The sequence below is a fragment of the Macrobrachium rosenbergii genome, chromosome 50 (assembly GCF_040412425.1).
Source record: "Macrobrachium rosenbergii isolate ZJJX-2024 chromosome 50, ASM4041242v1, whole genome shotgun sequence".
In the NCBI taxonomy this organism is placed as follows: Eukaryota; Metazoa; Arthropoda; class Malacostraca; order Decapoda; family Palaemonidae; genus Macrobrachium; species Macrobrachium rosenbergii.
Window position 1 is genome coordinate 7,849,881 of NC_089790.1, and position 20,120 is coordinate 7,870,000.

General features: G+C 34.6%; 1 protein-coding gene across 1 annotated transcript in view; it reads right to left on the reverse strand.

Moving 5' to 3' along the window:
* The window catches only part of LOC136832582 (lachesin-like), a 357,078-nt gene that overhangs the window by 13,038 nt on the left and 323,920 nt on the right, over positions 1-20,120 (reverse strand). The window lies entirely within an intron of this gene.

Genomic DNA, 20,120 nt, shown 5'->3' on the forward strand with positions numbered 1-20,120 from the left:
GTTTTCCTGTCACTATTACTTAGAGGGAATAAGTTTTCATATTACTATTACTTAGAGGGAGGTAAGTTTTCTTATTAGTATTACTGAGAGGGAGGTAAGTTTTCTTATCACTATGACTTCGAGGGAGGTAAGTTTTTTATCACTATTACTTCGAGGGAGGTAAGTTTTCATATTACTATTACTTAGAGGGAGGTAAGTTTTCTTATTACTATTACTAAGAGGGAGGTAAGTTTTCTTATCACTATTACTTCGAGGGAGGTAAGTTTTCTTATCACTATTACTTAGAGGGAGGTAAGTTTTCTTATTAGTATTACTGAGAGGGAGGTAAGTTTTCTTATCATTATTACTTCGAGGGAGGTAAGTTTTCTTATTACTATTACTAAGAGGGAGGTAAGTTTTCTTATCACTATTACTTCGAGGGAGGTAAGTTTTCTTATCACTATTACTTAGAGGGAGATCATTTTTTTCTTCGGGACATTACTGTGACATGTTCTTCGTTCTCTGAAAAGTAAAACAGTGAACTAGGTGAACCTTGTATGAGCATTTCGCGATTGTATGACTTCATTATTCTCATACAGTCATGACAATCTCTCGCGTCGTACTTTCGACATATTCCTACTCGCGGTAATCACCATGGCGTTATTTGGTCATAAAAATGAACAGAAGGATTTAAAGAGTTTTCCCTTAACCTTTCTATTCCGCAAGTAAACGAAACCAGTTACCTAAATCTTGTACCATGTATTGTGTACCTTATTTCCCCCTCCGTGAAGGAAATTTATTCTTTCACCAGGGTATTGACTAGCCTTTTGGTGTAATCTGATTTTTCAAAAAAATTCTTTCACTCTTTGAACAGGAACAGAAGCGCGAGGGACTGCAGGGCTTAGTATTCGTAGCATTTTAACCTAATGACACAAAGGTTTTGAGATATGTAAGAAACTGGTTATTAGTTTCCCAAACGCTAAAGGTGGCTTCATAGTCTTCCAAAATCAATACTCTGCATCAAGTTCAGTTTACACAGAACCACATTCAGACGTATCGAAACTAAGTAGAACATACATACCCACCACACACATTATATATATATATATATATATATATATATATATGTATATGTATATATATAAATATATAATATATATATATATATATATATATATATATATATATATATATATATATATATATATATATATATATATATATAATATATATATATATATATATATATATATATATATATATATATATATATATATATATATATATATATATAGTGTGTGTGTGTGTGTGTGTATGTATGTGTGCGTGGGTTCTAGTTAGCTACGTTTGTTGGAATGTAAAATAAACTAGATGCAGAGTTTTGATTTTGAAAGAATCTTTTAAGCGACTTTCAGTGTTTGTGGAACTGGTAACCGACATCTTGCATATCTCAAAAATATTACGAATACTAAATCTTATAGTCCATTGCAATCTCTGCAATTTTGTGCCAGTTTAGAATATATATATATATACATATATATATATATATATATATATATATATATATATATATATATATATATATATATATATATATATATATATATATATATATATATATATATATATATATATATTGATTGATTGATTGATTGATTTATTCATTAGTTGGTATGATCTTTGAATATGCAAGGATCCTTCCGCTTGACCTTATATTTAGTAGCAGTAATGTTTTGTTCTAGACCCGCAATCATTTACTTTTATGTTTTGCCTAAATATAAAATTTTTGGCAAGGAAAATTTTCGTCACCATTCCATTAGTATTTTTATATCTTGATAAAACATGTCTTTTTAGAGTGTGACAATTTCAACGTCAGTTATTTTATGCGAATTTTTCCCTCTGCGATTAGAATTAAAGACGTTTTATTTTTTGTCTTTGGATATGTGATAAGTAAAACGAATTTTTTTATGCATCGAGAAGAATGGGAAAGGTGTTCTTGCTAGCATGCATACCTTATCAAGAGTGGTTATTAACAAACACTTATGGTTTGGAGGTTAAGATTCTAGGGTTGTAAAAGAAATAATTTTACAGGAATAAGATGATATTTTCCTGAGATATGTTGGGGGCGGGGTGTGTGTGTGTGTGTGTGTGTGTGTGTGTGTGTGTGTGTGTGGGTCAGTGTGAATGGTTCATGAAGAATGAACAGACCAAGATTCCCTCTAGGGTTGATGATTTCACGGGATGGTAACTGTCTGGAAAAGTATAACACGGCTCAGTTTATACACAGTAACTGCAATGTCATCGATATATTATAATCATGTAGATTATTTTTTTTAATTAGCTACCTTATAACTTCATCTAATCCTCGTCAGACTCACCACCTTCTGGCAAAACAAAATGTGATAACACGTTCCTTACTAAAGGAATTTAATGACCAGTTTCTTAGTGTTTTAATCAGTTTCTCCACCTTTGGTGGTTTATGTGGCGACTTATTGGTTTTATGGAACAGGTTGCTCTTGGAACTCATTAAGACTCAAGTTTTGCTACACTTTAGCAAAAGATAAAGACAAGCTTTGCTACACTTTATCATAGGTAAAATACTTAAGTTTTTCTACACTTTAGAAAGGGATAAAGACTCAAGTTTTTCTACACTTTAACAAAGGATAAAGACTCAAGTTTTGCAACGCTTTAGCAAAGGATAAAGACTCAAGTTTTGCAACACTTTAGCAAAGGATAAAGACTCAAGTTTTCTACACTTTAGCAAAGGATAAAGACTCAAGTTTTGCTACACTTTAGCAAAGGATAAGGATAACGGCTAGTGGACCTTGAAAAATAAGCACAAAAAATCTGTCTGCAAAACATCAACCGTTTTAATTTTTCGTCCGTGCGTTTGTTTTGCAGTCAGTGCAATATATGTACTTAAATTTTGTATGAATTTGGTAATTCAAAGATCTCACTTTCATATGTGAAGAGCAAAGCAAAGATCTCACTTTCATATGTGAAGAGCAAAGCAGGTTTCTTTATCCAGGCGTACTATTGACCTCGATCGCGGCATCGACATTTTTTTTTGCCATCCTGAAAACCCAAAAGGTGTTGCATATGGATATATGCAAAAGTAGCTTGATTAGCTTTTCATCATACTTTTTTAAGGCACTGAAAGGGCTCTAGCATAAAGGAAAAAAGTGGACCAAAATTTTTATTACAAAGTAGCAGCAATGAGAAATAGCTCGTCTCAGTACATGAAATGAAAGAGATGTTAGAAATAAAGAAAATTGGAGTGCACGTTGCTTTTAAGATTACTCTTTGGAGCTTTGAGTTTTAACGTTAGAGAGAGAGAGAGAGAGAGAGAGAGAGAGAGAGAGAGAGAGAGAGAGAGAGAGAGAGAGAGAGAGAAAGCGCTTTCGGGGTGACGTCAGATTCAACAAAGCCAATAAAACGGGCTCCGGAATACACTCTTTTTGTGTGATGAATATTTATGTTTTCTATCATTCAGAGCCAGAAAGTGTTCAATGTACAATAATCTTGTCAAAAAGTGAGAGCCTTTCTGTGAAGGTGAAAACTGTGAAGGCAGTTTTAACTCCGAATGCTGTATGAGAGTTCAAAATTGTAGGGCTGGATAAAGCTTCCCCCTTTTATGAACTTAAAGTACACGTCTTTATTTCTGTCCTCTTTAGGAAAATGCAATTTCTTTGATGCTAAGGTTCTTTTCAGTTTCCGTAACTAGACGTGTGTTTAAATAAAGTGTGAGTTGTTTTGTAGTAGAATTCCAGGGGTTCACTGCACTTTATTAAATTGTACTTCCCTTACAGTTTTATTTCCGGCAACCTTTTCCCAAGTACAAATGTTGAATGTTTCGTTAAACAAACGGCAGGGAACAGTTTAGATTTCAGTATGTATTCATAGTGAGTAGTAGGATGTTTTTGCATAAGGAATTTTAAATTCATTTAAATCTTGATAATCATGAGTTCATGTATGTCGATTAGTAAAGGGGGATCTTCTTGTTAAATTTTCTAGCCTGCGTTTCCTGCAAAATGTTGGTTGAGGGGGGTGGGGGTGGGGTTGGGGTTGCCATATGTGAATCCTAGAAAAACAAGACCGCCGTGATGCAATCTTTTAACTTCTGTTACTGTCTACTGTGAATAAGTTGCTAATGCTTTTAAACTCTAGCTTTTCCATTACGAAGAGGTTTCTGAAGTAATATATATATATATATATATATATATATATATATATATATATATATATATATATATATATAATCTATAAATACTATTACAAATTACTTCAGAAACCTCTTCTTAATGGAAAAACTGGAAGTTTTTAATATATATATATATATATATATATATATATATATATATATATATATATATATATATATATTGCTGTAGCTAATGTGAACTGAGATAGCCACAAGATTAATCAGCTATTTTCTCGGTTATGTCAGGGTCTCCCTTGTTATGGAAGTCACGGCTCAAACTGGTTGTGCTGGTGAGTATTAATTGGCCAGTTGGTTAGGGTTGGAGGTCTCAGTTTTATTGTTGGATAGTTTTAGTGTGGCATATCCAGTGTAAGACTTGGTTGATGCTTTTGATAATGCATTGACGTCAAAAGCACTTATATATATATATAAACGAGATCGATGCAGTTATGAGATCAAAAGTTCCTCATTGGTCGAGTTGATATCGTTCTCGGCTAGCACTCTGTTGGGCCCGCGCTCGGTTCTCCGACCGGCCAGTGAAGAATTAGAGACATTTATTGCTGGTGATAGAAATTCATTTGTCGTTATAATGTGGTTCGGATTCCACAATAAGCTGTAGGTCTCGTTGCTAGGTAACCAATTGGTTCTTAGCCACGTAAAATGAATCTGATCCTTCGGGCCAACTCTAGGAGAGCTGCTAATCAGCTCAGTGGTCTGGTTAAACTAAGGTATACTTGACCATTACATCCCTTTGTGTCGTGTGTGTATTTTAGTAATTCAGTGGAAAGAACTTGATAACTGTATAAAGTACAGAATGATTTTAGGGCTAACACTCCCACATGCAATAATTTTCAGAGCTAACACTAACCAGTACATGTAACGGTAATTTACGTTGTGTTTACATTTCGAGTAAAATTTTGTTCCGGAAATGACTGGATAACTTTATCTGTGTATTAGTACTTCGGAAATTTGATAATTTACGCTAGATTTTTACGCACTTCGTTGTAATACTATATTGTAGAAATATTTTGTAGGTTTAAATGCATTATATTAATAATGTTTTAAACTGAAAAAAAGATATTTTTATAGTTACGGGAAAAGAGGTGAATGTTAGGGGGAAAATTCCACTTGGAAGACCGTTCTTTATCAAAAAGATAAATATTTTGGTAAGATATGGCGTGATGCACAGCTCAATTGGTATGTATAATCAAATTGTATCATATGCAATTTTTGATTTATTATTCTGTAAGTATTTGTTTATGTTCGTGTGGCCCTAAATGAAGTGAAATTACGTATCTTGTTTAGAGATGTTGCTATGACGAGTATTCATTGAAATCTTTTGCATTATATAAGCCATTATTACCATCAGTCATCAGTCGTTACACATTTTCTATTGGATCAATGTTTTCAGTGATCTGATGTATCCTTCTCGCTCTTTCTTGTGGCCCCAGGAGCGATTCTCACTATAATTTCTTAGGGTATGTCGACACTACATTCAAACATGTCATAAACACGTTTTTAACCTATTACACACGCATCGAAAACAGGTTGCAGGCAAGTTGACGACTTCCTGGTAGTAGTAACCAGTGCTTCATACGATTATCCAGCACTGACCAATGATTCGTTCTCCACTAACAGTTGTTAACTTGCTTTCAACCTGAATGTGGCATGTATGCCATAGTTTGCCGACGTGTGTTTATATGTTTTACTGTTGCGTGGATTCACCTTCACTTCGAAATGTATCGTTAGAATTACTATGAATAACACGAAAAAATAACTTCTTTTTCTGTCCACCCTCAGCTCTTAAAAACTACTAAGGCTAGAGGGCTGCAAGTTGGTATGTTGATCACCCACCCTCCAACCATCAAACATACTAAATTGCAGCCCTATAGCCTCAGTAGTTTTGATTTTATTTAAGGTTAAAGTTAGCCATCATCGTGCGTCTGGCAACGATATAGGACAGGCCAGCACCGGGTCCTGGTTAAAGTTTCATGGGCCGCGGCTCATATAGCATTACACCGAGGCCACCTGAAGATAGATCTGTTTTCGGTGGCCTTGATTATAGCCATCATCGTGCGTCTGGCAACGATATAGGATAGGCCACCACCTGGCCGTGATGTAAGTTTCATGGGCGGCCGCTCATATAGCATTACACCGAGGCCACCTAATGATAGATCTGTTTTCGGTGGGCTTGATTATACGCTGTACGGAAAACTCGACTGCGCCGAGAAAACTTCGGCGCATTTTTTACATGTTTTTTCCGTAACTTCTAACTCGGCCATGATTTCCTGTCATGTGCTACATATTTAACAGTGCTTAGAGAAACCTCTGTAATCATGTACCCTTATCTCTTAAATTACCTAAGTCGTCAGGGCTATGGGGCATAAACTTGGATATCTTGATTTGATGATTCGATTAACTTATATATTCATCAGGAAGTATAGAACAAAACAGGTTTGTTAGATAAATATCTATACAGTTAAGGACTGACAAAAGCATTGACTTGGTCCAAGACTACAACCAACCGATTTTTTTTTATTTTTTTTTTTGCCTATGCATTACTTAAAAAATTCAATTTTATGGGTGAGTGAGAAACTGAAAAGATATAAAAAGGTATTTTTCCTCATTTTCACAGGCAGACCAACAAATTTAACGGTAGTGAAACTTTTATTAGTTTTCCATTTTTTTTTGCGTTAGCCTGAATGGAGTTCATTTTCATTCATAAGGTGGTTTATGTAACTTAACCATTCACTGGCTTCAGAAGAAGTAATTATCTCTTTCAGGGTGGGATTTAGAATTCCATCTTGGAAATATGGCTTATCGTTTGGGTCTTGGTTTTTATATATATATATATATATATATATATATATATATATATATATATATATATACACACATACATACATACATATATGTGTATATATATATATATACACATACATATATATACATACATATAATATGTATATATATATATATATATATATGTATGTATATATATATATATATATATATATATATATATATATATATATATATATATATATATATATATATATATATATATATATATATATATATTTAAAATAAGAGATAAGTTGATATTTCCATGGTGGAAATCTCATACTGGAGGATATAATTATCTCCTCTGAAACCAGTGAATGGATATATTCAATATATATATATATATATATATATATATATATATATATATATATATATATATATATATATATATATATATATATATATATATATATATATATATATATATATATATATATATATATATATATGTTCAATCATTGGCGCGCATACTAGTCAGGAGTTTTGAAAAAAAATTTTATTTTATATCTGATAACGCTGGTTTTGTTTTTATTTTGAAGTAACTGATGTACGTACGAGTACAAGTTTGTATTTAAAAGTCAGTAGAGAGTATTTGAATCTAAAATAATCGTTGAGAAATGAGGAAATCATGTTTACATGTAGTCGCGAAGTTATTGAAGCCACTGTATGATGAATGGACTGGATTTACTTAATTTGATAAAATTATTCCTTTTTCTTTGTTAACTTATGGTGTTTGCACCGTTTAGATCTTGTCCTAGTTATTCTGCTGCCTTGCAGGTCACTTAAAAATCTTTGCACAGAAGATCTGATCTCTTCGATAATATTCTGATCTCATTTTGCATCCAAAGCGGGATCAAAATATTTTCCAAAAGGTAATAGTCAGTGTTTTATTTTTAGGGTGGCCAATAAAAAAAATGAGGTTGCTGTAAGTATAGTGACAGTTAAAATCCAGAGAGGACGATAACTGGATAATTCGTGGTAGCAGATCAGAACACTTCAAGCTGGTGGATTTACACCTATGAACTTCCTGAAGGGGTCACGTCGTGGGTGGTGATGGAGAAGTTTTGGAAAACTCTTGACCAGGCAGTCGATTTCCACGTACCTCAGTGGTAAGATTATGTGACAGGGATGGTCGATATTTTTAGAAATGTTATCAGAATGCTTCACCCGTGTTTCTTCCCGTGTAAGTTGTCTGCCCAGTTAGGAAAACTGATCAAACGTTCGACATGGATATATATTTTTTTAAGTTCTTTGACATACCATTTTTGTCCAGTGTAAAAAAACATTGTCATGTGTGTTATTTTGCGCAAAGTAATGGTAAGGTCAGTCTGTTTTGAATCAGTCTGCCGATTCTTCCTGAAAGGACTAGATATAAATCGTTTATTTCAGGGTATTCCTGTTTTATGTTGGATAATATTTTAGATGTTCAATCGTTTTGAGTGTTTTTGATCCCTGTAGGCCAGTGTTTCCAACCTGTGGGTCAGTTACCTCCGTGAGATAGTGATCCTTAAACTTTAGGGGTGGTGGTTGTAAGTTCACATGTCTTGCTGTAGAGGAAACCTCTGAAAATGTCTGTAATCGTGCTCATTTTTGAGAAATAAGGTTGTTCCTTTGTTATTTTATATTTATGTGCTGCCACAAAAAAATGAGATGACAGTATCTGTTAGATTGGGTTAGATTGAAAAGGTTGGGAAACGCCACTGTAGCCCCATAAATGAGTGTTTTTTTTATTTAATTCGTCAGTGTGTTAGGGTATTAAATACAGTGTTCGGACTTCTGTCCCTTTATTGGTAATCATTTCATTTGTATTTTAAATGATGTATAAGTGATTTGCTTACAATATATCACGTCGTTTAGAAAGAATAGCCTGAAGACCGAAAGGAGAGCTTTTCCCACTGAACAATTTTCGTTGAAACGGCAATCGCTAATCGCTTCAACGAATGCCACCGTTAATTGCATCTGTTATTAAAGATTACTCTAGTGTGAATGCGCTGGAATATGTGATGAGCAATGTTAATCTGACCATCACCATCCGATTTTATTTGTTTAATATATGTAAATATATTTCGCTGCCATCCCACTTTTGAAATGATAACCCAGACCACCGGAAATATTTCTTTTCCGAACTCTTTCGCCCATCGTTTATGCAACCATTTTTATTTCCAGCCCTCGCCTTAAAGGGAAGTTCTTTTTTTAATATTCATATATTCATAGAGATTAGTCCTCCTCGCTCACCCCAGCCCGGTAGCTGTGTGACAGTAACGACGCGTCCGGACTGGACCGCTTAAATATAACAAAATGGTGTGATGGCACTTTTCGAACGCTCCTTGTTTTGCTGTAAGCCGTGTCGTATTACGGAGCGCAGATTTTTCTTTTTTTATTTATTGTCTTTCATTTTTGCGTATTGCATCCCCCTATCCCAGGGACGGTGCTCGGTTGTTGTAACTATAAAATGTTGCGTTGTCCGTACCCGAAACGCAGCTGTTAAAATGTTTTTCTGCGCATGAACGTTATTGATCGCAAATATGACTTTCTTTTACTCTCATTTACCGCTTTACTACCATGTGAATCCTCCTGCATGTCTTGATATGGCAGTAAAGGTCATTACTAAAGGTCATTCCTACTGTATCCAGAGTACAAGAGGACTGATATGTTAATATTCTAGTGTAGAGGTAAATGATGGAAAACAAAGATGGAGGGGAATAAAAAGAGAACCTGAACAGTTACTATAAGGAGAAAAATTTTTCCTACAGCGAATAAATGCAGAGAGAAAGACCAATAGGCAAATGGGTCTCAAAATAAAAGATGAAAGTGGACTAATGCTATCAGAAGTGAATACCATCCTTGGTTGATGGAGTATGTATTATGGAGATGTTGAATGTGGAAGATAGAAGAAAGGCAGGTCTGACTGTTGTATAAATGATAGGGTATAAGGAAGGCAATTAAGAGGTTGTAAAATGGATAGATACCAAGAATTGATGGTGTAATTATGATTGAGCTGCTGACCGTTTTGTGTATGGTATGTCTAGCTGAGGGGAAGGTTCCAAAGGAATTGGTGGGGGACATAATTATTCCTTTGTGTGAGGGTAAAGGTGACAGAAAGAACCATTGGTGCATAACATTACTAAGAGTACCAGGGGAGGTGTATAGCAGGATTGTGATTGACAACATAAGGCAGGTAACAGAGGTTGACTGGGAAGCGCAGTGTTCGTTTAGACAAGGCAGTGAAACGGATATGTGAGGAGTTTGAAAGTAAAGGGAAGACGTTGCATGTGATATGCATAGACTTGATTGTGATTGAAGGATAGAGAGGCAATGTTGGGTGTGTTGCTGAGGTATAATATTGACTTGTTAAGTTTTTATAGCAGAATGGGTGCATTCTTGAGTGTCTGGTGTGCTAAGGGGACTGTAACAAGGACGTATGTTGTCTCCAGTGGCATTTTAACCCATGGAGTGCTCGGTAGCTCTTTATGATCCCACCCCTTAGGGAACTTACCGTAGGACAGTGAAGTTAAGTATACCTTAGTTATACCAGACCACTGAGCTGATTAACAGCTCTCCTAGGGCTGGCCCAAGTTTGCAGTGTGCCACCAATCTGCCTAAGGTGCCACAACTTACAATCTATGGGTTAATATATATATGGGGTGATGTACGAAGTCAGGGAAAGGAAAGAGATGGGGTTGCAAAGTTGCATTATAAGAAGTTGGGTCATGGAGAGAGTGTGGAGTGGTTGATGTTTGCAGATGATTCAGTTCTGATTGGGGATACAGAAGAGATTCAGTTCTAATTGGGGATATAGAAGAGAAATTCCCAAAATAATTGAGAGAGTTTGGAAGTGTTTGCAAGAGGAGAAAGTTGATAGTAAGTCTGAGCAAGAGTGAGGCTACGAGGGTAAATGGAAGCCAGGAAATTGGAACATGTAAAAATGGATGGTGTAAGGGTGGCAACGGTTGATTCCTGTAATTGTTTAGTAGTAAATAGGAAGGATAATGGTATTTTGAGAGATTAAATGAGCAACTCAAGCTTTTTCTGTAGGTTAGGAAAAGACTTTCAGTGTTTTTAGAAGCCAAGGTTGGAAGGCATGAAGGGATTATAATTTTTTGAGCCAACTCGTGTGTGAATGATGAATGTAAATGAAAGAAAAAAGATTGAAGTATTTGAGATGAATTGTTATTGTAGTATATGTGGCATACTGAGAACTGGCAAAGTCAGACATGTGGTGATGGGTAGCAATGGGATAACGTCAAGCATAGGTGATAGGGATTGGTGGAAGGATTAGTCGTTGTTTTTCAGATGGCTTGCCTATGCAGAGAGGATTGAGGATGAATGTGGTGAAAGAGTTCATAATTTGGAAGTATTAGGAGAGAAAGACATTGAAAGTGGTCGAGACAGGGCAGTTAAAGGGAATGCCCCTGTATCTAGTAAGTGTAGGAGTGGACGCAAGATTAAGGCGAATAGCACAGTGGGTACGAGAGGCGCGGGCGGGTAGGGGAAGGACTGTTAGATGCGTTTCTGATGAGCCTAGTGTGTAGGTGTATGCAGTGATTAGTGTTTCACAAGGTTCCATTCACAGTTCACACACACACACACATATATATGTGTGTATGTATGTATTTGTATTTATATATATATATATATATATATATATATATATATATATATATATATATATATATATATATATATATAATATATATATATATATATATATATATATATATATATATATATATATATATATATCATAGCTTAGCATATTTCCTTTTCAAATCAAACATCGTCAACTTTTATTTTTCATCATAATAAATCAGCATGCCTCGTCAATGAAAATTAAGTATTTCTTGGTTAACCAAAATCTTATTTTCATTGTTTTTATATATTTACTTACCTGAAGGTGCTATTCCTTTAAATTTTTATATTTTAAATGATACTGGGTTAACTAAAGCTGTATTTTCATTATTGTTTTGATATTCACATACCCGAAGATGCTATTCCATGAAATTTTTATATTTTTAAATGAATCAGTGTCTTTACGCCAGTTACGTGTTGATCGACAAGATGTGAAACTTTGATTGAGACGCCCACCCTCTCATTATATTTATCTGGGCGACTGTTTTTAACGTAACGAATTCTGAGTTACACTCCAAGGAATATATTTGTATGACAAAACCGGAAATTGGAAACCTTGGGTATACATTTGCAAGACGTCGTGATTCCTGCATAATAAGCTTCCGTCTTTGAAGAAGCTGTGTCACGTCCTTTGGGAATGAGCAGTCGACTCTTTTTCCACCGCCTCTTCCTTATCATGACCTTTTAGGCCTTTTAATAGTTGATAGCGTTAGATTGACCGCTCTAACGCCCTCTGCACTGAAAACGAATGTTTTTGAAGATAGCAGCTGAAGCGTAGTAGCATTATGGAAAATTACATGGTTGTAAGTAATGCCTGTGAAGAACGTTTAAAAAGATAGACAGGTCTATAAATTGATAATGACCGTATCTGACTTCCTCTCTCTCTCTCTCTCTCTCTCTCTCTCTCTCTCTCTCTCTCTCTCTCTCTCTCTCTCTCTCTAACGTTCTCGCACGCCTACATTGGACTCTTTTCATAATGCCTTTACAAGTCAGGATTAATGTGCTTTCTCTGCTGTATGTTTTTTTTTTTTTTTTTCATAGGTTACTGTTTGCTGGAATGGAGCGTGGGACCTTTACGTAACTTGATTTTATCTCAGCAACAGTATATTTCCAGCTGGATGAATTGTTAAAGTCTAAAAAGCTCGTGAAATTTACAGTGAGCTCTTATTCTGACGGATTAATGTATTATTTACTTTATCTCCAAGAGGGTTTTCATTAAAACTGAGTCGAAATTCATCCCCTCTGTGTTTGTTCTTACGTTCTGAATAAATGATTCTTAACAGGTGGACACTGCAAAACGTCTTAGGTAATTTTTTGTACTCTGCATTTTTATTTTTATTCAAAAACGCATCTCGTCTCAAAATCAGCAGCAGGTCCATATTTTGGTGGCGATGCTAATTCCGTCCACTGTGTCGGAAATACAGTTACCTTGAGGTCCTAAAGTTCTTATGTATACAGTATGTACACACACACACACACACACACACACATATATATATATATATATATATATATATATATATATATATATATATATATATATATATATATTATAAATATATATGATGGAATCAGATTGTGGACTTAAAACCTTTTAGTAGATTTCAGTGACATTCCTAACCCGTATCATCCTAGTTGGACAGAAGCATTTTAAAGCAATGTAATGGGGCTCCTTGAGAAGGTACCTAATACTTTTTCGTGAGCTTCTAGAGGTTGGTTGGTCTAGCTTAAAGTTGATGATAAACTCTGGAACCATAGGTAGTCTGTAGTGTCTCATATTCTCATTATGATTGAGGTAAATAAATGCACGATAAATCATTGGGACTAAGGTCATTTACGTACTTGGACATTTGGACAGGTTATTTGTGATTATCTTGGATTTCACTATTCCAAAGGTGCTCTTTTGTTTCATAGGTCGTTCATGTCAGAATCGAACTAGAACTCGAAGCTGTGTTGGGAGAGATACCATTTAATGATATCAGCAAGATGAAAATTTAATTTTTTTTTATTCATTTTTGCTGGGTATCCCTGGTATTGTGATGACAATTTTCTTGGTATCGTTTTGTGGTCCGGTCATTTACACTAGGGTTTCCATATTTTCACTCGGTGGTCCAAGCGATGTCAGGCAGGGCAGCCGATCGAGGCTACGGCCTACCCTAACGCCAAATCAAAGCCCTTCAAAAGAAGGCATCGTGCTTACCCCATATGAAGAAATGGGAAAAGGCACGTTAAACGAAGAAGAGGTACATTCGAATGGCGGATTAAGTTTAGGCTATTTTTGGTTGGGTTTTTCCCTGCCATGTACTCACCAGTATGTGAAATTATTCAGAAAATTATTCGTTCATGATGCGGGAGATGCAAAACGAATTTTCCAGAATTTAAATGAATTTGTCATGAGAGGCACTTAAAATACTCAGTATTTTTTACATTTTAATTCTAAATAAAAATGGGTTGCATGGCAGGTTCTCAAAGGCAGTGGATATTTGAATAGGGTTCGTGATAGTGCCAGTTCTTGGCATATGGAACAGTGACAACAACAGGAAGTGAAAATAATCTTTGATTATTAATGGTGTCTGAAACTTTTCAGTGTATGGGAAACAAATAGTACATCATGTTAGACATTATTACACTTTTATAAAGTATAAAACTGCATTACTAAGATTACCTTTACATATGTCCTTTACATATGCATTAGTTAAAGAACCACTAAAGGGAAGACTTTCATTTTTTCTGTTGCAAAGCTTTATAGTAGTCGTCCTATTGGTATTATCGATGCCAGTGTTCAGAAGTTTAGGAAGGGCATTAAAAGTGCCTGAAGCACTATTAATGCTGTAGTTTTTCGAAACTGTATTGCTGTTTCGTATGTAAATATTTATGTATTTGGTGATTAATCATTAACTTTTGTTATTTCTTTCTCTGTATTCATATAAAGGCATCTGTTCTATGGAGACTTACCTTTCAGATTAGTAGTCGTTTAAGCTTATTCCATATGGAGGTGTGTTCAGTTTAATAATAATAATTAATAAATTTTCATAAGAACACAGAGGAATGAGTAGCCAGGAAGGGCCCATTCCCCATCCCCTCTCGCTTAAAATATACATTTTACCTATATGCAATAACCCATCGGCTTTCTCCTTCTCTCTCGTCAATTCAACAGTCTAAACCATCTGTTATTTGATCGCATAAATTTGCGTCAGTACAGCATGTCTTACGACAGTCTCCACATGCCTCACTTAATCTAGTCTAGTTTTATTTCATATATATGTCGTATACCTGCACCTCAACGTCTCCAGAAACTTCTTCTTCTTTTCTGTTCCTTTTTTTTATATTTGTCCCAGGTTGCTTCCTGCCACTTCCGTACAGACCACTTATCTCAGCTGATTGCTCGTCTCCGCTTCTCCAACACGTTGCCCAAAATTGTCAAATTGTATTTTGAAGGGATACTGAACGTTTTTAGAATAGAATGTGGGTGCGTACATTAATTTTTTTTTCATTTATGGTTAATGTTAATGCTATTATTTCAGGCTTAACAGTAATCCCAAGAGTAAATGAGGAAATAATGCAGTGCAGAGAATACTTTGTTTATACGCTTTTTATTTGTTAGTAGTAAGTCTCAGCTTTCAATAGTTATTGTTGAAAAAGAAGATAGAATAGATTCTTAGAAGCTTCCAGAAGCAATTAAAATGCCATTGATTTTCCGGGACTTATTCTTGTTTTTAAAGATATGTCATTATGAGCAGTGAACTCATCATCAACATAAAATAGGATGTCTTATTTGCTGTGGGATAACAGATGATAAATTGAGTTGCTGCGCTGTCAGTTTTTTGCCATTAGAGAAACTTATTTCATTGCGGTATGATTTGCGATGTAAAATTAACAGTTGCATTTTTACAGTTTTCACATTCAAAGGCTACAATGAAATGTCATTGTCGAAGAATCAAAGATTAACTCAGTACAATTGGAAGCTAAAGATTTTCTCATGACTGCTATTTTCAAAACATAAGATTAACTCAGTACAATTGGAAGCTAAAGATTTTCTCATGACTGCTATTTTCAAACCATTATCAGTATAGATGAAAAGGATGGATATACCAGATCGCCTTTTCCTCCTCTCACTAATTTATATATATATATATATATATATATATATATATATATATATATATATATATATATATATATATATATATATATATATATATATATATATATATATATATATATACTTGAATCCATTTGACGCCTGTGTTCTTTTTACATACTTTTTTACTGTTAGAGGTGACATATTTGAATATTTCTATTCCTCAGAAACTTGTGCTTTTTTGTAAAATATATTGTTTTAACTTTTATTGCTCAACAGTTGAGTTTATTCTGTCAACGAGGGTCCTAAAAACTGGAATAATGTTTCTCATATTTCTCTGTTCATGTTGTTGAAAGCCATATATTTGTCATATTTTGACTTTAAGCCATATATTTGTCATATTTTGCCTTTAAGTCATAATATTTATATTTGTCATATTTTGACTTTAAGCCATATATTTGTCATATTTTGCCTTTAAGTCATAATATTTATATTTGTCATATTTTGTCTTTAAGCCATATATTTGTCATTTTGCCTTTAAGCCATATATTTGTCATATTTTGCCTTTAAGCCATATATTTGTCATACTTTGCCTTTAAGTCATAATATTTATATTTGTCATATTTTGACTTTAAGCCATATATTTGTCATATTTTGTCTTTAAGCCATATATTTGTCATATTTTGTCTTTCATACACTAAGCAACCGGAGAATAGGCCACACGACTTCGGGCGCTCAGTGGTATTATATTAGTTATCAGGCTTTCCTTGGCTGTAATTGGTAGGCCAGTGGCGAAGTCGATTACGACTGCTGTAATCACCTTGATCCCTCAGCGGCCTTCCTTAGGGCTGGGAAGGAAAGGGAAAATGTTGAAGACAGGAGCTGGCCGAAGGAGATTGGATGCAGAGAGAGAGAGAGAGAGAGAGAGAGAGAGAGAGAGAGAGAGAGAGAGAGAGAGAGAGAAAATTTCGCAACATGGTTCAGTATGATTTTAATGGTGGGTTGATAGGGAGAGGTGATTACCGTTACCTTTTTGTTGGTAATTTCTGTTATTTTGTTTGTGTGTGTGTATATATATATATATATATATATATATATATATATATATATATATATATTTATGTATATATATATTACATATATGCATATACATATAAAATCGAAATAGCGCTAATTATATCTAAAAATGTAATCTCTTCTCCTTATCAGCCATCAGAATCATACTGAACTATGTTACGAATCTTTCAGCCATATATATATATATATATATATATATATATATATATATATATATATATATATATATATATATATATATATATATATATATATATATATATATATTTTATCATGGGTGAGCCCCGTGTGCAGTAAATCTTCAATAACATTAGCTAGCAGTGTGTCAGAACCCTCTTACTTCCTGAGCATTCACCATCTTGGACGTATTACTTGAACATCCTAGATATGAGAGCTTTCCTTTCCACCTCTCACGCTATATATCTAACCTTTCTAAGTCTTTCTTTCCACGTTCCCCCAGACGCAAAGTTTACAAGCGTATCATCTCTCATTCTTTCCAAATAACCAAACCATACTCCGAGCCATCTTTTTATTTACGTAACGTTACTACTACGTGTCTCCACAGTAGCACTGTCCGTTACTAGAAGTATGTCGTAATACTGTAGAAGAGTGGAACCTTATCTCCAGCTGTGTTATTGGTGTCAATTCATTAACAGAGATACTGTAACACTTCTCTAAGGCCCTATGGCCTTACTTTTTCTGACATAAACACACATTATATATATATATATATATATATATATATATACATATATATATATATATATATACATATATATATATATATATATATATATATATATATATATATATATATATATATATATATATATATATATATATATATATATATGAAGTACTAAGTTAGCGCGCCACCGGCATTACTTCCTGATAAAACACCCTGCTTGTCGATTAGGAAAACCGAAGTAATAAGACGTCAACAGATACGGGGTATAGGGTCTTTTTATATAAACAACACCATAGAGGCTACCGCCAACATATTCTTGCTTCTGTTTTATTTAATCTTCGAGAAAGTAATTTCTGGGTCAGCCATATGAGAGATTAGAAAAACATTCATCTAGGTGGTGAGATTGCTTTGTAATGATACTAATCATTTACGTGAACCATACTTATAATTAATAATTAATGTGACTGTTCATATTTGTGTTATTAGTGTTGATCATCCCTTATTTATATTAATTGTGTTAATATGGTGCTTAATTATGCTTTAAGTCTTAATTAGCACATTAACATGACATGTTATTTTTATTAGTCTGAAAGTTTTTTAATTATACTCCACCATCACCAAATGGTGTTGAATGATATCTTTTATTACGCTGGTATTTTAATCCTTTTTTTAAACTCCCTTTTCTTTCCTATATTCCCTATTTTATAACTTAAATTTCATTCTAGTATGCTGGTGGTATTTGGCCCTTCGTGAGGATACTTACTTTACATCTGTAATATTTTCTTAACCATTCAGTGTACTCGGCCAAAGAGCTTTCTAGCTTTTGAGTCAAATCCTCGTCTCTCTCTCTCTCTTTCTCTCTCTCTCTCTCTCTCTCTACATGTTTTGGATATAAATTTGATGTACTCACTACTCCGTTTTTCACCCTGCCTTTATACAGATATATATTTATATATATATTTATATATAAAACAACGCTTTGCCCTCACTAGAAATACGAGGTTATTTTTATTTAAAACTTTGAATTTCTTTACGTTAGTTTTATAAAAAGATTTGAATGGATAACAGGAAAGGATGTATTGATGAGGGTATGTCAGTTTGCACTGAAATGTGGATTGATTGATATGTAATCGTGAGCTCACGTTACAAAATTTATTGTCAGGAAATGGAAAAATACAATGGATTCACATTAATATAGTCCTTGTGCAGAAATGACATGAAAAACTATTACTGCTGCTTGTAGGGTATCAGTTTTTTCTGTCTTATCTATAGGACATTGACAATAATATCTTTAGGTAGTATATGACCTCAGTGTCTTGTTACTTGTGTTTAGAGGCTGCTGTGTGGTTATTCTTACTTTGCGCATTTGGTTTGAAATAGTTGCTCTTTTTTGGGTGTTGAATATCATGAAGAATGTAATACTCTGCCGTGTGAATCGAATATATGATAAGGTTGAACTCGCGTCAGAGAGAGGTCCGAATGACGGAGTTCTGTCAGCTGTTACCATTCAAGGATGTAGTGTTCTCTCTCTTCTCTCTCTCTCTCTCTCTCTCTCTCTCTCTCTCTCTCTCTCTCTCTCTCTCATGGGAGAAGATAATTGGAAAGATCGGGAAGAGATCGTTAAAGTTTATCCCATGATCTCTCGTTTCTCAAAACTGGTTTGACAGTCATTAGTGACATTCACGGATGCTCCCTTCACAAAAAGTGTTTCCGTTGATTTATTATTGTTGCTGCTGGTACTGTTTTATGTCTGCTGTTGACGTGTAATGTATTGCAGGTTTATGCAACTGGGTTTGTATAAAGGTTGTCCGGTTTAAAATGAAAAGTTATATTTTTTGTATAAAACGACTGGATTGGATCGTTGTATTTTAGCGAAACCTTCACGACTCAAACGAACGAAAAGTTGAAATAAGTTTGCACACAGTGGGTAAGGAGAGAGAGAGAGAGAGAGAGAGAGAGAGAGAGAGAGAGAGAGAGAGAGAGAGAAAGGGGGGGAAGTTAAGAGAAAGTGACAGCGAAAAATGGATGGCACTGAAATCTGGAGAGCAGAGATTTTGCAGATTTCTATTTTTCTTGTTCCCGTCTTCTTCTTTTTTTTCTTTTTGTTTCATCAAAAGGTTCTCTTCAAGTTGTATTCCTGGATGTTCCTTTTGCCGAAGCACTGGCGTATCAGAGTTCACGCTCACATTTACATAACTTTGTCTTAGCCGGCTAGTTTTGAGTATCGGACCTGTATAAGTTGCTAGTAAGGGAAGAAGTATTAATAAGAGGAATAATTGTCTCATTCTTGCGCGTTTGAAGCGAACAAAAGAAAGTCCGATATTTTGCCTTTTCAGAGCGAGAGCAGCGCCGCGCATAATGGCGCGTAAAAAAAGCAGATTAGAGAGTTAAGAGGACAACAGGAAATTGCACTTCCTCCTGTATAGGCTTATTAATGACCGGACAGAACTCCATTACCATTTTATGAAGGTTGCTGGTGATTCTTTGCCGCGGCCCTCGCCGCTTAGGAAAGGGGAGACTTTTGAATAAATGAGTGCTTTGAACGTTACACGAGATTGAGAATTAGTGCTGTTGTCTTTTTTCTGTATGTATGACCTCCGATGTTAGACGTCAGAAGC